The 17,002-nt window shown below is 51.4% G+C and overlaps 9 non-coding genes and 4 pseudogenes across 9 annotated transcripts; all 13 read right to left on the reverse strand.

The window, feature by feature from the left end:
- Window positions 1-314: 314 nt before the first annotated feature.
- On the reverse strand, window positions 315-433 carry LOC139058084 (5S ribosomal RNA). Its single transcript, XR_011513248.1, has one exon. It is a non-coding gene; the product is annotated as a 5S ribosomal RNA (ribosomal RNA).
- Window positions 434-929: 496 nt separating this feature from the next.
- LOC135921154 (5S ribosomal RNA) lies at window positions 930-1,048 on the reverse strand. The gene has a single exon (XR_011513177.1). It is a non-coding gene; the product is annotated as a 5S ribosomal RNA (ribosomal RNA).
- A 496-nt stretch (window positions 1,049-1,544) lies between these two features.
- On the reverse strand, window positions 1,545-1,663 carry LOC139058022 (5S ribosomal RNA). The gene has a single exon (XR_011513187.1). It is a non-coding gene; the product is annotated as a 5S ribosomal RNA (ribosomal RNA).
- Window positions 1,664-3,140: 1,477 nt separating this feature from the next.
- LOC139058033 (5S ribosomal RNA) lies at window positions 3,141-3,259 on the reverse strand. The gene has a single exon (XR_011513198.1). It is a non-coding gene; the product is annotated as a 5S ribosomal RNA (ribosomal RNA).
- A 1,472-nt stretch (window positions 3,260-4,731) lies between these two features.
- Window positions 4,732-4,850, reverse strand: LOC139058044 (5S ribosomal RNA). The gene has a single exon (XR_011513209.1). It is a non-coding gene; the product is annotated as a 5S ribosomal RNA (ribosomal RNA).
- Window positions 4,851-5,345: 495 nt separating this feature from the next.
- On the reverse strand, window positions 5,346-5,464 carry LOC139058262 (5S ribosomal RNA; annotated as a pseudogene).
- A 494-nt stretch (window positions 5,465-5,958) lies between these two features.
- Window positions 5,959-6,077, reverse strand: LOC139058233 (5S ribosomal RNA; annotated as a pseudogene).
- Window positions 6,078-12,416: 6,339 nt separating this feature from the next.
- On the reverse strand, window positions 12,417-12,535 carry LOC139058055 (5S ribosomal RNA). The gene has a single exon (XR_011513220.1). It is a non-coding gene; the product is annotated as a 5S ribosomal RNA (ribosomal RNA).
- A 496-nt stretch (window positions 12,536-13,031) lies between these two features.
- On the reverse strand, window positions 13,032-13,150 carry LOC139058088 (5S ribosomal RNA). The gene has a single exon (XR_011513252.1). It is a non-coding gene; the product is annotated as a 5S ribosomal RNA (ribosomal RNA).
- A 495-nt stretch (window positions 13,151-13,645) lies between these two features.
- On the reverse strand, window positions 13,646-13,764 carry LOC139058085 (5S ribosomal RNA). The gene has a single exon (XR_011513249.1). It is a non-coding gene; the product is annotated as a 5S ribosomal RNA (ribosomal RNA).
- A 1,441-nt stretch (window positions 13,765-15,205) lies between these two features.
- LOC139058066 (5S ribosomal RNA) lies at window positions 15,206-15,324 on the reverse strand. The gene has a single exon (XR_011513231.1). It is a non-coding gene; the product is annotated as a 5S ribosomal RNA (ribosomal RNA).
- A 495-nt stretch (window positions 15,325-15,819) lies between these two features.
- On the reverse strand, window positions 15,820-15,938 carry LOC139058263 (5S ribosomal RNA; annotated as a pseudogene).
- Window positions 15,939-16,432: 494 nt separating this feature from the next.
- LOC139058234 (5S ribosomal RNA) lies at window positions 16,433-16,551 on the reverse strand (annotated as a pseudogene).
- Between the last annotated feature and the right edge of the window lie 451 nt (window positions 16,552-17,002).

Genomic DNA, 17,002 nt, shown 5'->3' on the forward strand with positions numbered 1-17,002 from the left:
AGGGGGAGCGCATTATGCGTGCGTTGCAGCCCACAATGTGCCACTTTATCGACGAGTTGTCATTGAGTTGTATGCGGGCGGGCGTGATAGCGAAGCGGTTAGAAGCTCGTGCGACTAAATTTTGCATGCAGCATTACGTCCGTCATTCCGCGCAGAATATCGCGTAGTGGCCTGCAAATTGGTTTCACACTTCGGCGTCGGCTCTACCAGCAGGCTCCAGTTGAACGTAAGTAACAGTAAAAGCAACTGCCCACACACACACACAAAAAAAACGTCACAGAAACACGGAATAATAAAAAAAGCAAAAAGAAGGGTGCCATCAGCACTCGGTGTTCCCAGGTGGTGTCCCTCCCAAGTACTGACCGAGCCCAATGCTGCTTAGCTTCGGGGATCGGACGAGAACCGGCGTATTCAGCATGGTATGGCCGATGGCAAGGATGCTGTGTTTCCGACTGCACCTGTATCGTGCTATGTGCATTCGCCCAATGAATATATTGCTACATCACGTACGCCGCAGTCTTTCCGCGAACAATTCACGCACACGTCGATTACTCCGTTTGTGGTTGTTCGCTGCATGCGTGCGTGCAAGTAAGTCATGCTCGCTCACAAAAACAAGAGGGGGAGCGCATTATGCGTGCGTTGCAGCCCACAATGTGCCACTTTATCGACGAGTTGTCATTGAGCTGTATGCGGGCGGGCGTGATAGCGAAGCGGTTAGAAGCTCGTGCGACTAAATTTTGCATGCAGCATTACGTCCGTCATTCCGCGCAGAATATCGCGTAGTGGCCTGCAAATTGGTTTCACACTTCGGCGTCGGCTCTACCAGCAGGCTCCAGTTGAACGTAAGTAACAGTAAAAGCAACTGCCCACACACACACAAAAAAAAACGTCACAGAAACACGGAATAATAAAAAAAGCAAAAAGAAGGGTGCCATCAGCACTCGGTGTTCCCAGGTGGTCTCCCTCCCAAGTACTGACCGAGCCCAATGCTGCTTAGCTTCGGGGATCGGACGAGAACCGGCGTATTCAGCATGGTATGGCCGATGGCAAGGATGCTGTGTTTCCGACTGCACCTGTATCGTGCTATGTGCATTCGCCCAATGAATGTATTGCTACATCACGTACGCGGCAGTCTTTCCGCGAACAATTCACGCACACATCGATTACTCCGTTTGTGGTTGTTCGCTGCATGCGTGCGTGCAAGTAAGTCATGCTCGCTCACAAAAACAAGAGGGGGAGCGCATTATGCGTGCGTTGCAGCCCACAATGTGCCACTTTATCGACGAGTTGTCATTGAGCTGTATGCGGGCGGGCGTGATAGCGAAGCGGTTAGAAGCTCGTGCGACTAAATTTTGCATGCAGCATTACGTCCGTCATTCCGCGCAGAATATCGCGTAGTGGCCTGCAAATTGGTTTCACACTTCGGCGTCGGCTCTACCAGCAGGCTCCAGTTGAACGTAAGTAACAGTAAAAGCAACTGCCCACACACACACAAAAAAAAACGTCACAGAAACACGGAATAATAAAAAAAGCAAAAAGAAGGGTGCCATCAGCACTCGGTGTTCCCAGGTGGTCTCCCTCCCAAGTACTGACCGAGCCCAATGCTGCTTAGCTTCGGGGATCGGACGAGAACCGGCGTATTCAGCATGGTATGGCCGATGGCAAGGATGCTGTGTTTCCGACTGCACCTGTATCGTGCTATGTGCATTCGCCCAATGAATGTATTGCTACATCACGTACGCGGCAGTCTTTCCGCGAACAATTCACGCACACGTCGATTACTCCGTTTGTGGTTGTTCGCTGCATGCGTGCGTGCAAGTAAGTCATGCTCGCTCACAAAAACAAGAAAGAGGGGGAGCGCATTATGCGTGCGTTGCAGCCCACAATGTGCCACTTTATCGACGAGTTGTCATTGAGCTGTATGCGGGCGGGCGTGATAGCGAAGCGGTTAGAAGCTCGTGCGACTAAATTTTGCATGCAGCATTACGTCCGTCATTCCGCGCAGAATATCGCGTAGTGGCCTGCAAATTGGTTTCACACTTCGGCGTCGGCTCTACCAGCAGGCTCCAGTGGAACGTAAGTAACAGTAAAAGCAACTGCCCACACACACACAAAATAAACGTCACAGAAACACGGAATAATAAAAAAAGCAAAAAAATTACCGACGATTACGTTACTTCCTAATGCGAAATTTGAGCGCAGCAAATAAGCTGTTTCACCTTTTCGATAGATTGAGGCAAAGAAATCGAGCAACACATGTATGCGCTATCACAGAATTTTTTTTTTATTTTTCACACGTATTCCTTTAACAAAGACTGCACTAACAGTTCTTGACAGTCATGAAGGAAGCTTTGTGGTCGGAGAAATAGACTGATATATGTTCGACTTGGTACACCAATGCTTGATTCTCAAAGACGAGATCTATACAAGTGCCTCGCGAGGTTGTCACAGCCGTGGGACGCGTTACGAGCGAGGGGAACGGGATCTTCTCCCGCATAACTGTTAGGAAATTGCTGTTTGTCTTTATGTCAACATTAAAGTCCTCCACTACTAACATCGGTGTGAATCGATGGACGGTTAATGCGAGTTGCAGGAAGTGCACGACGTCTTTCGTGAGTGCGGTAGCGGACTCACGAAAGCGGTATCAGTCGGTCGCTGCTAGCGCTGGGGGGATGAAAGGGGGGCGGAGCTGGTTACGAGGCCGACGACAACGCGAAACCCAGGAACGGACGCCAAAGAGCCATTTGTGTAGCCAGCCCTCCTCCACAGTCTCTCCTCCTCCCTTCCATCATCCTCCCTCGCCCGGAGAGCCGACAGCGCGCATGCGCGGCGGCGGAGCAGATTCGTCGGCGAGCTGGTTATGAGGCCGACGACGACGCGAAACCCAGGAACGGACGCCAAAGAGCCATTTGTGTAGCCAGCCCTCCTCCACAGTCTCTCCTCCTCCCTTCCATCATCCTCCCTCGCCCGGAGAGCCGACAGCGCGCATGCGCGGCGGCGGCGGAGCAGATTCGTCGGCGAGCTGGTTACGAGGCCGACGCCGACGACAACGCCGACGACAACGCCGACGACGACGACAACGCCGACGACGACGCGAAACCCAGGAACGGACGCCAAAGAGCTGCGCTCTAAAAGAAGGGTGCCATCAGCACTCGGTGTTCCCAGGTGGTCTCCCTCCCAAGTACTGACCGAGCCCAATGCTGCTTAGCTTCGGGGATCGGACGAGAACCGGCGTATTCAGCATGGTATGGCCGATGGCAAGGATGCTGTGTTTCCGACTGCACCTGTATCGTGCTATGTGCATTCGCCCAATGAATGTATTGCTACATCACGTACGCCGCAGTCTTTCCGCGAACAATTCACGCACACGTCGATTACTCCGTTTGTGGTTGTTCGCTGCATGCGTGCGTGCAAGTAAGTCATGCTCGCTCACAAAAACAAGAGGGGGAGCGCATTATGCGTGCGTTGCAGCCCACAATGTGCCACTTTATCGACGAGTTGTCATTGAGCTGTATGCGGGCGGGCGTGATAGCGAAGCGGTTAGAAGCTCGTGCGACTAAATTTTGCATGCAGCATTACGTCCGTCATTCCGCGCAGAATATCGCGTAGTGGCCTGCAAATTGGTTTCACACTTCGGCGTCGGCTCTACCAGCAGGCTCCAGTTGAACGTAAGTAACAGTAAAAGCAACTGCCCACACACACACAAAATAAACGTCACAGAAACACGGAATAATAAAAAAAGCAAAAAAATTACCGACGATTACGTTACTTCCTAATGCGAAATTTGAGCGCAGCAAATAAGCTGTTTCACCTTTTCGATAGATTGAGGCAAAGAAATCGAGCAACACATGTATGCGCTATCACAGAATTTTTTTTTATTTTTCACACGTATTCCTTTAACAAAGACTGCACTAACAGTTCTTGACAGTCATGAAGGAAGCTTTGTGGTCGGAGAAATAGACTGATATATGTTCGACTTGGTACACCAATGCTTGATTCTCAAAGACGAGATCTATACAAGTGCCTCGCGAGGTTGTCACAGCCGTGGGACGCGTTACGAGCGAGAGGAACGGGATCTTCTCCCGCATAACTGTTAGGAAGTTGCTGTTTGTCTTTATGTCAACATTAAAGTCCTCCACTACTAACATCGGTGTGGATCGATGGACGGTTAATGCGAGTTGCAGGAAGTGCACGACGTCTTTCGTGAGTGCGGTAGCGGACTCACGAAAGCGGTATCAGTCGGTCGCTGCTAGCGCTGGGGGGATGAAAGGGGGGCGGAGCTGGTTACGAGGCCGACGACAACGCGAAACCCAGGAACGGACGCCAAAGAGCCATTTGTGTAGCCAGCCCTCCTCCACAGTCTCTCCTCCTCCCTTCCATCATCCTCCCTCGCCCGGAGAGCCGACAGCGCGCATGCGCGGCGGCGGAGCAGATTCGTCGGCGAGCTGGTTATGAGGCCGACGACGACGCGAAACCCAGGAACGGACGCCAAAGAGCCATTTGTGTAGCCAGCCCTCCTCCACAGTCTCTCCTCCTCCCTTCCATCATCCTCCCTCGCCCGGAGAGCCGACAGCGCGCATGCGCGGCGGCGGCGGAGCAGATTCGTCGGCGAGCTGGTTACGAGGCCGACGCCGACGACAACGCCGACGACAACGCCGACGACGACGACAACGCCGACGACGACGCGAAACCCAGGAACGGACGCCAAAGAGCTGCGCTCTAAAAGAAGGGTGCCATCAGCACTCGGTGTTCCCAGGTGGTCTCCCTCCCAAGTACTGACCGAGCCCAATGCTGCTTAGCTTCGGGGATCGGACGAGAACCGGCGTATTCAGCATGGTATGGCCGATGGCAAGGATGCTGTGTTTCCGACTGCACCTGTATCGTGCTATGTGCATTCGCCCAATGAATGTATTGCTACATCACGTACGCGGCAGTCTTTCCGCGAACAATTCACGCACACGTCGATTACTCCGTTTCTGGTTGTTCGCTGCATGCGTGCGTGCAAGTAAGTCATGCTCGCTCACAAAAACAAGAGGGGGAGCGCATTATGCGTGCGTTGCAGCCCACAATGTGCCACTTTATCGACGAGTTGTCATTGAGCTGTATGCGGGCGGGCGTGATAGCGAAGCGGTTAGAAGCTCGTGCGACTAAATTTTGCATGCAGCATTACGTCCGTCATTCCGCGCAGAATATCGCGTAGTGGCCTGCAAATTGGTTTCACACTTCGGCGTCGGCTCTACCAGCAGGCTCCAGTTGAACGTAAGTAACAGTAAAAGCAACTGCCCACACACACACAAAAAAAACGTCACAGAAACACGGAATAATAAAAAAAGCAAAAAGAAGGGTGCCTTCAGCACTCGGTGTTCCCAGGTGGTCTCCCTCCCAAGAACTGACCGAGCCCAATGCTGCTTAGCTTCGGGGATCGGACGAGAACCGGCGTATTCAGCATGGTATGGCCGATCGCAAGGACGCTGTGTTTCCGACTGCACCTGTATCGTGCTATGTGCATTCGCCCAATGAATGTATTGCTACATCACGTACGCGGCAGTCTTTCCGCGAACAATTCACGCACACGTCGATTACTCCGTTTGTGGTTGTTCGCTGCATGCGTGCGTGCAAGTAAGTCATGCTCGCTCACAAAAACAAGAGGGGGAGGGCATTATGCGTGCGTTGCAGCCCACAATGTGCCACTTTATCGACGAGTTGTCATTGAGCTGTATGCGGGCGGGCGTGATAGCGAAGCGGTTAGAAGCTCGTGCGACTAAATTTTGCATGCAGCATTACGTCCGTCATTCCGCGCAGAATATCGCGTAGTGGCCTGCAAATTGGTTTCACACTTCGGCGTCGGCTCTACCAGCAGGCTCCAGTTGAACGTAAGTAGCAGTAAAAGCAACTGCCCACACACACACAAAAAAAACGTCACAGAAACAAGGAATAATAAAAAAGCAAAAAGAAGGATGCCATCAGCACTCGGTGTTCCCAGGTGGTCTCCCTCCCAAGTACTGACCGAGCCCAATGCTGCTTAGCTTCGGGGATCGGACGAGAACCGGCGTATTCAGCATGGTATGGCCGATTTTTTTTTTTATTTAATGCCGGTCTTTGACATAACACAGAAAATACAAATATTACACGCATCGCAGAAATCCAAAAAGGCGAAAAAAAATTACAATAATGCCATCGGTCCGTATAGGACCGTCGTTGTCAAATTAAAATTCCTTCATGGCTGTGAGAGCTTCTAGCCTCGACAGCCAATCCGGTGGACATTCTTGCATTTTCTGTAGATCAACAAACCGCGACATAGATTCTCTGAAATATATATGAACCGGCCGTGCGTCGGGATCACAGTGGTACCCAGCCATTCGTGCCCGCCATATACAGTGGAGAGCATTCAACATAATGAAGTCATATGGGACCCCGTCTTCATCCTTAATAGGCAGATACCTGATCCCTTGGGGGTTTACAGGTAATTCTTTTTTCAGGGTTCGCTTCAAGACGTCCCAGAAGAACACAGCAGCCCAACAGTGCAAGAACACATGATCTATGGTTTCGGGCTTCTTGCAGATCAAGCAGTGAGAACCCCAGGGTACGAGACAGCCTCGTTCTTCCATAAACGTCTTCACGGACAGGGTTACAGTGTGGAGCCTAAAAAAGAAGGATTTTACCCCTGGTGGCACCTGCATGCGTTTAACCCGTTTAAGGACGTCCTGTCCTTGCCCTCCACTGTACATGGCTCTGTATAACGGCACTGGGAAACCAATGTCACACATCTTTATACAGCGTTTTCCTTTTCACTTGACACAGGTAATCACTTCAAAAACGAACAGTAAGAAAACGCACACTGTCTACCACTTCCTTAAAATAGCCACGAAGTCTTCCGGTCATGCCGGCCGTACTGACAACATGTGCCGGCAATGCGTCGGTCAATCTGAGTTGACATACTGTGCGCAGAAAAGGATCGCGCACATCGCGGAAAAACAAAAATCGGTTCACTAGTTGTCGAACAAAAAGATGCGCCAAACCCACACCCCCGTCCTTCACTCTTCTGAACAGATTTGTTCGACTGCACCTTTCCCAGGTTGAACCCCAGATGAACACCGCAAACACTCTGTGCAGCTTTTGCACATTTACTCTAGAACAATATAACGCTTGTATAACGTAGTATAACTTGGCGACTAAAAAGACGTTACAAACTGTCGCTCTTGCAAAAACAGACAGGTTAGTAGCTTTCCATTTTTCTACTTTTTCTTTAATTTCACTTGTTTGGTTCCTCCAATATTCATCACTGCTATTGTAACTGTCTAAGGGAATTCCGACATACGTCTTGGGAGTTTTCACCCAGGTCACATTCGCAAAATAGTCTGGTGCGGACAGCCAATCCCCATGCCACAGCCCGAGAGATTCGCCCCAATTTATTCTGCTACCCGTGACTTCACAGAAGTGTTTGACTATAGATATTGCTTCGGTTACACTTGGTTTATCTATGCAACACACTGCGATGTCATCTGCATACGCAAGTAGTTTGACTTCTGTCGCTGCTAATCTAAAACCACGTATTATGTCATTTTCATTTATTGCCACACACATGGCCTCTATATAAATAGCAAACAGAAGTGGACTGAGGGGACAGCCTTGGCGCACTGAACGCATAATGTTAATGGGGGCCCCCAGTGCCTTGTTTACAATTAATCTGGTTGTGCAATTCTTGTACGCCAAGGCCACGCCCTCAGTGATGATGGAACCGACATTAACGTGATCCAAGATGGCAAACAAAATAACATGCGCGACACAATCGAAAGCTTTCTCGAGATCGAGCTGAAGAACTGCAACGCCACCTCCGGTGACATCACAGCACTCAAGTACACATCGCATCTTATGAATGTTAGAAAAAATAGTTCGCCCTCTGATGCCACAGGTTTGATGGTCTCCTACTATTTCTTTGATGACGCCTTGGAGTCTGGTAGCTAAAATCTTCATAAATATCTTGTAATCAACATTTGTTAGGGATATTGGCCTATAGAATGACACTAACTTTAGTTTATCTATTTCATCACTCTTGGGTATTAGTATGGTGTGCGCTTTTCCGAAGGAAGGGGGCAAACATTTCTGCTGATACGCGCCATTGAATACATCTGCCAACAATGGAGCCAATTCTCTCTTAAATGCCTTATACCACCCAGCGCAGAGACCGTCAGGTCCAGGCGACTTTCCCGGGTTCAAATCGTCGATTGCCTTTTCGACTTCCCCCTCAGTTATTTTGGCTTCTAATCCTTCTTTCAAATCATCACTTATTCGCGGCATGCGAGTAAGAAAATGCGCTTTAAAACCATCTACATTCGCTTCCTGATATGCAAAGAGCGACTGGTAATACTCGAAAAAGGCACTCCCAATGCTCTCATTGTCTTCAACGACAGTCCCGTTCATTAGAATTTCATCGATGTGGTTTCGCCGTCCGTGCGCCTTCTCAAGACCCAGTGCCCTTTTAGTGGGCGTCTCCCCTGCCGCTAGTGCATGTGCTCGCGCACGCACGATGGCGCCTTGATAACGCTCTTTGTCGAACTGTTCAAGTTTTTCCTTGATGTTTCGCACGTCGTCTTTATATGTACCAGGCTCTCTACACTCAAGCGTTATCAGCTGCTCCAACAGTCTTCTTAAGCCCTTTTCTTTCATTTCCCTCTCGAATTTTATGCAACTCGATCTTTCTATGGCTTTAATTTTAACCTTCTGTTTAAAACATTCCCACTTCTCTGTTATTGTTTCCGTTGCCTCATCGAATATTTCATTAACCGCATCCCTTACTGCTTTTACAAACCCCTGATCATTTAGTAACAAGGCATTCATTTTCCACAGATCCCAATTAAAAGCATGTTTCGTTTTCACTACACCTATGTGGCATTTTACAAGGCAGTGGTCCGAAAACGACACGGGCACAACACAATAACTATGGCATCTTGGAATCGTGTCCAATGACATGTACATTCGATCCAGTCGTGCGTGACTACTGCCCTGAAAACGAGTAAAAGTCACTTCCCGCCCCCCTTCCAGGCACTCGTAAACATCGTCAAGTTCATTTTCCGCTATTAGTTGTGATAATACGCTACAGCTTTTGTCTCGCACACCGGCATTATTCACTCTATCTCTGGCATTCAACACACAATTAAAGTCCCCTAACAACATAACGCGCTTCTCACAATGGACATACTTAGAAAGGTTCGAAAAAAACAAGACACGCTCCTCCACTGAATTCGGAGCATACACGCATATGACACGGAATTCAACCTCGCATATCGAAACATCACAAAAAACAATCCTTCCAGATTCGCATGAAAATACACTTTGAATCTGCAGTCCAGGCAGCTTCTTAACGAACAGAATGCACCCCGCGGACGTGCCTACCGCATGGCTAACCACCGCAAAATATCTGTGCGTGAATCGTCGCACCATGCTCCCGGTCTGCTCCTCTCCGTCAACCTTAGTCTCTTGGACGGCTAGTACGTCTATGTTGTGGTCAGTGGCCAACCGTAGGACCTGGCTTTGCCTACGACTAGCCGCCAACCCTCGCACGTTCAATGTGGCAATAATAAGGGACGGTATTTCAGCCATTTTCAACTAGCGGGAAAAGCAGGCCCGGAGCATGGTGCTTACCGTTCACGACTAGCCCTCGGCTAGCCGCCTCCGGGACCTCCCGGCTTCTTGGTGTCGTTAGGCGATGGCGTTCTGCCCGCAGGTTTCCTTTCGGGTGTTAGATTCGGCTTTGGCTTGTAGCCCATCCGCCTTCCTTGAGGCGCCTTGGGCGGCGGCCCCTCGCTTGTGCTCGTCGCACCGTCGTCCCTTTCTTTGGTCTCGTCGTGGGGGCGCTTGACTGGGGCACCGAGAGTCGCAGTCCGCTCACCGTCGTTGACATCCTTGTCCTGCAGCAATGCCGTCGTGTCGTTGTCGGGCGCCTCTTCGTTAACGCCCCCCGTAGGACGGCTCACTGCAGGGAGGTCCTGTACCGGCTTGCCCGCCTTATCGGCAGTCTCAGCTACTGAGCCTTCTGCGCCGGCAGTCGATGACCCACTGACTGTCCCTATCGGAACCACGTCTCCCGTTCCCTTGGCGGCGTCCTCCGTTTCGACCACGTCCATGACGTGCTCAGCCGCAACGTCACTCGCTGCTGGTCCTGTCACGGCGGCGTAGGATTTGACGCAGTCAGCGTCAACGTGGCCGAAACGTCTGCACCTGGAACAGCGCGGGACTTTGCACTCCCGGCGGACGTGCCCCGTGCCTTGGCAGCGCAGGCACTGCATGGGTCGACCGGGCACGACCACCAAGGCCAACTCTCCACCGACGCGAACCTGATGAGGAAGGTCTTCCACCTTGACGCCGCTTTTCAGCTTGAGGAGCACAGTCCTGGTGGTCGAAGTCTTGTCGCCCATGCCATGGACGCGCCACCGTTCCCGGCTCACCTCCTCCACCTTGCCGAAAGCTGCGAAAGCAGTCCGGACTTCCTCGTCGGCAACGCCGTACAGCAGCCAGTGAAGCCGAAGCTTCACCTGCTGGTCCTGTGGGTCCACGATGACGCACCGTCGTCCCTTCACTTGCAGTTCTTTGAAGGCCATAAGGCGTTTCGTCGCAGTGGCATCAGTCAGGGTCACCGCCCAGACGTGGTTGATCTGGTACGCCCCTATGCATACCACGTCCGGCATCAGTCCCGTCGGCAGTAGGGCGTCTCTAAAATCTTCGACCTTGTATGGTCTGGCACGTACATCACCGTGTAAAAACACGGTTTTCAAAGCCACTCGTCCTTTTGGCAGCTGAGGCAGAATAAACGGATACTCATTATCGTTGTCGGTGATCCTGTTTCCGCGACCAAAAGTGGCCGCCGCCGCTGCTCCACTGGAGCCCATGATTCTGCTGACCGCTCAGCTCGGCTGCCGGAAGCAGAATGCATGGTATGGCCGATGGCAAGGATGCTGTGTTTCCGACTGCACCTGTATCGTGCTATGTGCATTCGCCCAATGAATGTATTGCTACATCACGTACGCGGCAGTCTTTCCGCGAACAATTCACGCACACGTCGATTACTCCGTTTGTGGTTGTTCGCTGCATGCGTGCGTGCAAGTAAGTCATGCTCGCTCACAAAAACAAGAGGGGGAGCGCATTATGCGTGCGTTGCAGCCCACAATGTGCCACTTTATCGACGAGTTGTCATTGAGCTGTATGCGGGCGGGCGTGATAGCGAAGCGGTTAGAAGCTCGTGCGACTAAATTTTGCATGCAGCATTACGTCCGTCATTCCGCGCAGAATATCGCGTAGTGGCCTGCAAATTGGTTTCACACTTCGGCGTCGGCTCTACCAGCAGGCTCCAGTGGAACGTAAGTAACAGTAAAAGCAACTGCCCACACACACACAAAATAAACGTCACAGAAACACGGAATAATAAAAAAAGCAAAAAAATTACCGACGATTACGTTACTTCCTAATGCGAAATTTGAGCGCAGCAAATAAGCTGTTTCACCTTTTCGATAGATTGAGGCAAAGAAATCGAGCAACACATGTATGCGCTATCACAGAATTTTTTTTATTTTTCACACGTATTCCTTTAACAAAGACTGCACTAACAGTTCTTGACAGTCATGAAGGAAGCTTTGTGGTCGGAGAAATATACTGATATATGTTCGACTTGGTACACCAATGCTTGATTCTCAAAGACGAGATCTATACAAGTGCCTCGCGAGGTTGTCACAGCCGTGGGACGCGTTACGAGCGAGAGGAACGGGATCTTCTCCCGCATAACTGTTAGGAAATTGCTGTTTGTCTTTATGTCAACATTAAAGTCCTCCACTACTAACATCGGTGTGGATCGATGGACGGTTAATGCGAGTTGCAGGAAGTGCACGACGTCTTTCGTGAGTGCGGTAGCGGACTCACGAAAGCGGTATCAGTCGGTCGCTGCTAGCGCTGGGGGGATGAAAGGGGGGCGGAGCTGGTTACGAGGCCGACGACAACGCGAAACCCAGGAACGGACGCCAAAGAGCCATTTGTGTAGCCAGCCCTCCTCCACAGTCTCTCCTCCTCCCTTCCATCATCCTCCCTCGCCCGGAGAGCCGACAGCGCGCATGCGCGGCGGCGGAGCAGATTCGTCGGCGAGCTGGTTATGAGGCCGACGACGACGCGAAACCCAGGAACGGACGCCAAAGAGCCATTTGTGTAGCCAGCCCTCCTCCACAGTCTCTCCTCCTCCCTTCCATCATCCTCCCTCGCCCGGAGAGCCGACAGCGCGCATGCGCGGCGGCGGCGGAGCAGATTCGTCGGCGAGCTGGTTACGAGGCCGACGCCGACGACAACGCCGACGACAACGCCGACGACGACGACAACGCCGACGACGACGCGAAACCCAGGAACGGACGCCAAAGAGCTGCGCTCTAAAAGAAGGGTGCCATCAGCACTCGGTGTTCCCAGGTGGTCTCCCTCCCAAGTACTGACCGAGCCCAATGCTGCTTAGCTTCGGGGATCGGACGAGAACCGGCGTATTCAGCATGGTATGGCCGATGGCAAGGATGCTGTGTTTCCGACTGCACCTGTATCGTGCTATGTGCATTCGCCCAATGAATGTATTGCTACATCACGTACGCCGCAGTCTTTCCGCGAACAATTCACGCACACGTCGATTACTCCGTTTGTGGTTGTTCGCTGCATGCGTGCGTGCAAGTAAGTCATGCTCGCTCACAAAAACAAGAGGGGGAGCGCATGATGCGTGCGTTGCAGCCCACAATGTGCCACTTTATCGACGAGTTGTCATTGAGCTGTACGCGGGCGGGCGTGATAGCGAAGCGGTTAGAAGCTCGTGCGACTAAATTTTGCATGCAGCATTACGTCCGTCATTCCGCGCAGAATATCGCGTAGTGGCCTGCAAATTGGTTTCACACTTCGGCGTCGGCTCTACCAGCAGGCTCCAGTTGAACGTAAGTAACAGTAAAAGCAACTGCCCACACACACACAAAAAAAAACGTCACAGAAACACGGAATAATAAAAAAAGCAAAAAGAAGGGTGCCATCAGCACTCGGTGTTCCCAGGTGATCTCCCTCCCAAGTACTGACCGAGCCCAATGCTGCTTAGCTTCGGGGATCGGACGAGAACCGGCGTATTCAGCATGGTATGGCCGATGGCAAGGATGCTGTGTTTCCGACTGCACCTGTATCGTGCTATGTGCATTCGCCCAATGAATGTATTGCTACATCACGTACGCGGCAGTCTTTCCGCGAACAATTCACGCACACGTCGATTACTCCGTTTGTGGTTGTTCGCTGCATGCGTGCGTGCAAGTAAGTCATGCTCGCTCACAAAAACAAGAGGGGGAGCGCATTATGCGTGCGTTGCAGCCCACAATGTGCCACTTTATCGACGAGTTGTCATTGAGCTGTATGCGGGCGGGCGTGATAGCGAAGCGGTTAGAAGCTCGTGCGACTAAATTTTGCATGCAGCATTACGTCCGTCATTCCGCGCAGAATATCGCGTAGTGGCCTGCAAATTGGTTTCACACTTCGGCGTCGGCTCTACCAGCAGGCTCCAGTTGAACGTAAGTAACAGTAAAAGCAACTGCCCACACACACACAAAAAAAACGTCACAGAAACACGGAATAATAAAAAAAGCAAAAAGAAGGGTGCCATCAGCACTCGGTGTTCCCAGGTGGTGTCCCTCCCAAGTACTGACCGAGCCCAATGCTGCTTAGCTTCGGGGATCGGACGAGAACCGGCGTATTCAGCATGGTATGGCCGATGGCAAGGATGCTGTGTTTCCGACTGCACCTGTATCGTGCTATGTGCATTCGCCCAATGAATGTATTGCTACATCACGTACGCGGCAGTCTTTCCGCGAACAATTCACGCACACGTCGATTACTCCGTTTGTGGTTGTTCGCTGCATGCGTGCGTGCAAGTAAGTCATGCTCGCTCACAAAAACAAGAGGGGGAGCGCATTATGCGTGCGTTGCAGCCCACAATGTGCCACTTTATCGACGAGTTGTCATTGAGCTGTATGCGGGCGGGCGTGATAGCGAAGCGGTTAGAAGCTCGTGCGACTAAATTTTGCATGCAGCATTACGTCCGTCATTCCGCGCAGAATATCGCGTAGTGGCCTGCAAATTGGTTTCACACTTCGGCGTCGGCTCTACCAGCAGGCTCCAGTGGAACGTAAGTAACAGTAAAAGCAACTGCCCACACACACACAAAATAAACGTCACAGAAACACGGAATAATAAAAAAAGCAAAAAAATTACCGACGATTACGTTACTTCCTAATGCGAAATTTGAGCGCAGCAAATAAGCTGTTTCACCTTTTCGATAGATTGAGGCAAAGAAATCGAGCAACACATGTATGCGCTATCACAGAATTTTTTTTATTTTTCACACGTATTCCTTTAACAAAGACTGCACTAACAGTTCTTGACAGTCATGAAGGAAGCTTTGTGGTCGGAGAAATAGACTGATATATGTTCGACTTGGTACACCAATGCTTGATTCTCAAAGACGAGATCTATACAAGTGCCTCGCGAGGTTGTCACAGCCGTGGGACGCGTTACGAGCGAGAGGAACGGGATCTTCTCCCGCATAACTGTTAGGAAATTGCTGTTTGTCTTTATGTCAACATTAAAGTCCTCCACTACTAACATCGGTGTGGATCGATGGACGGTTAATGCGACTTGCAGGAAGTGCACGACGTCTTTCGTGAGTGCGGTAGCGGACTCACGAAAGCGGTATCAGTCGGTCGCTGCTAGCGCTGGGGGGATGAAAGGGGGGCGGAGCTGGTTACGAGGCCGACGACAACGCGAAACCCAGGAACGGACGCCAAAGAGCCATTTGTGTAGCCAGCCCTCCTCCACAGTCTCTCCTCCTCCCTTCCATCATCCTCCCTCGCCCGGAGAGCCGACAGCGCGCATGCGCGGCGGCGGAGCAGATTCGTCGGCGAGCTGGTTATGAGGCCGACGACGACGCGAAACCCAGGAACGGACGCCAAAGAGCCATTTGTGTAGCCAGCCCTCCTCCACAGTCTCTCCTCCTCCCTTCCATCATCCTCCCTCGCCCGGAGAGCCGACAGCGCGCATGCGCGGCGGCGGCGGAGCAGATTCGTCGGCGAGCTGGTTACGAGGCCGACGCCGACGACAACGCCGACGACGACGCGAAACCCAGGAACGGACGCCAAAGAGCTGCGCTCTAAAAGAAGGGTGCCATCAGCACTCGGTGTTCCCAGGTGGTCTCCCTCCCAAGTACTGACCGAGCCCAATGCTGCTTAGCTTCGGGGATCGGACGAGAACCGGCGTATTCAGCATGGTATGGCCGATGGCAAGGATGCTGTGTTTCCGACTGCACCTGTATCGTGCTATGTGCATTCGCCCAATGAATGTATTGCTACATCACGTACGCGGCAGTCTTTCCGCGAACAATTCACGCACACGTCGATTACTCCGTTTCTGGTTGTTCGCTGCATGCGTGCGTGCAAGTAAGTCATGCTCGCTCACAAAAACAAGAGGGGGAGCGCATTATGCGTGCGTTGCAGCCCACAATGTGCCACTTTATCGACGAGTTGTCATTGAGCTGTATGCGGGCGGGCGTGATAGCGAAGCGGTTAGAAGCTCGTGCGACTAAATTTTGCATGCAGCATTACGTCCGTCATTCCGCGCAGAATATCGCGTAGTGGCCTGCAAATTGGTTTCACACTTCGGCGTCGGCTCTACCAGCAGGCTCCAGTTGAACGTAAGTAACAGTAAAAGCAACTGCCCACACACACAAAAAAAAAACGTCACAGAAACACGGAATAATAAAAAAAGCAAAAAGAAGGGTGCCTTCAGCACTCGGTGTTCCCAGGTGGTCTCCCTCCCAAGAACTGACCGAGCCCAATGCTGCTTAGCTTCGGGGATCGGACGAGAACCGGCGTATTCAGCATGGTATGGCCGATCGCAAGGACGCTGTGTTTCTGACTGCACCTGTATCGTGCTATGTGCATTCGCCCAATGAATGTATTGCTACATCACGTACGCGGCAGTCTTTCCGCGAACAATTCACGCACACGTCGATTACTCCGTTTGTGGTTGTTCGCTGCATGCGTGCGTGCAAGTAAGTCATGCTCGCTCACAAAAACAAGAGGGGGAGGGCATTATGCGTGCGTTGCAGCCCACAATGTGCCACTTTATCGACGAGTTGTCATTGAGCTGTATGCGGGCGGGCGTGATAGCGAAGCGGTTAGAAGCTCGTGCGACTAAATTTTGCATGCAGCATTACGTCCGTCATTCCGCGCAGAATATCGCGTAGTGGCCTGCAAATTGGTTTCACACTTCGGCGTCGGCTCTACCAGCAGGCTCCAGTTGAACGTAAGTAGCAGTAAAAGCAACTGCCCACACACACACAAAAAAAACGTCACAGAAACAAGGAATAATAAAAAAGCAAAAAGAAGGATGCCATCAGCACTCGGTGTTCCCAGGTGGTCTCCCTCCCAAGTACTGACCGAGCCCAATGCTGCTTAGCTTCGGGGATCGGACGAGAACCGGCGTATTCAGCATGGTATGGCCGATTTTTTTTTATTTAATGCCGGTCTTTGACATAACACAGAAAATACAAATATTACACGCATCGCAGAAATCCAAAAAGGCGAAAAAAAATTACAATAATGCCATCGGTCCGTATAGGACCGTCGTTGTCAAATTAAAATTCCTTCATGGCTGTGAGAGCTTCTAGCCTCGACAGCCAATCCGGTGGACATTCTTGCATTTTCTGTAGATCAACAAACCGCGACATAGATTCTCTGAAATATATATGAACCGGCCGTGCGTCGGGATCACAGTGGTACCCAGCCATTCGTGCCCGCCATATACAGTGGAGAGCATTCAACATAATGAAGTCATATGGGACCCCGTCTTCATCCTTAATAGGCAGATACCTGATCCCTTGGGGGTTTACAGGTAATTCTTTTTTCAGGGTTCGCTTCAAGACGTCCCAGAAGAACACAGCAGCCCAACAGTGCAAGAA

The sequence above is a fragment of the Dermacentor albipictus genome, chromosome 3, assembly GCF_038994185.2.
Source record: "Dermacentor albipictus isolate Rhodes 1998 colony chromosome 3, USDA_Dalb.pri_finalv2, whole genome shotgun sequence".
Lineage (NCBI taxonomy): Eukaryota > Metazoa > Arthropoda > Arachnida > Ixodida > Ixodidae > Dermacentor > Dermacentor albipictus.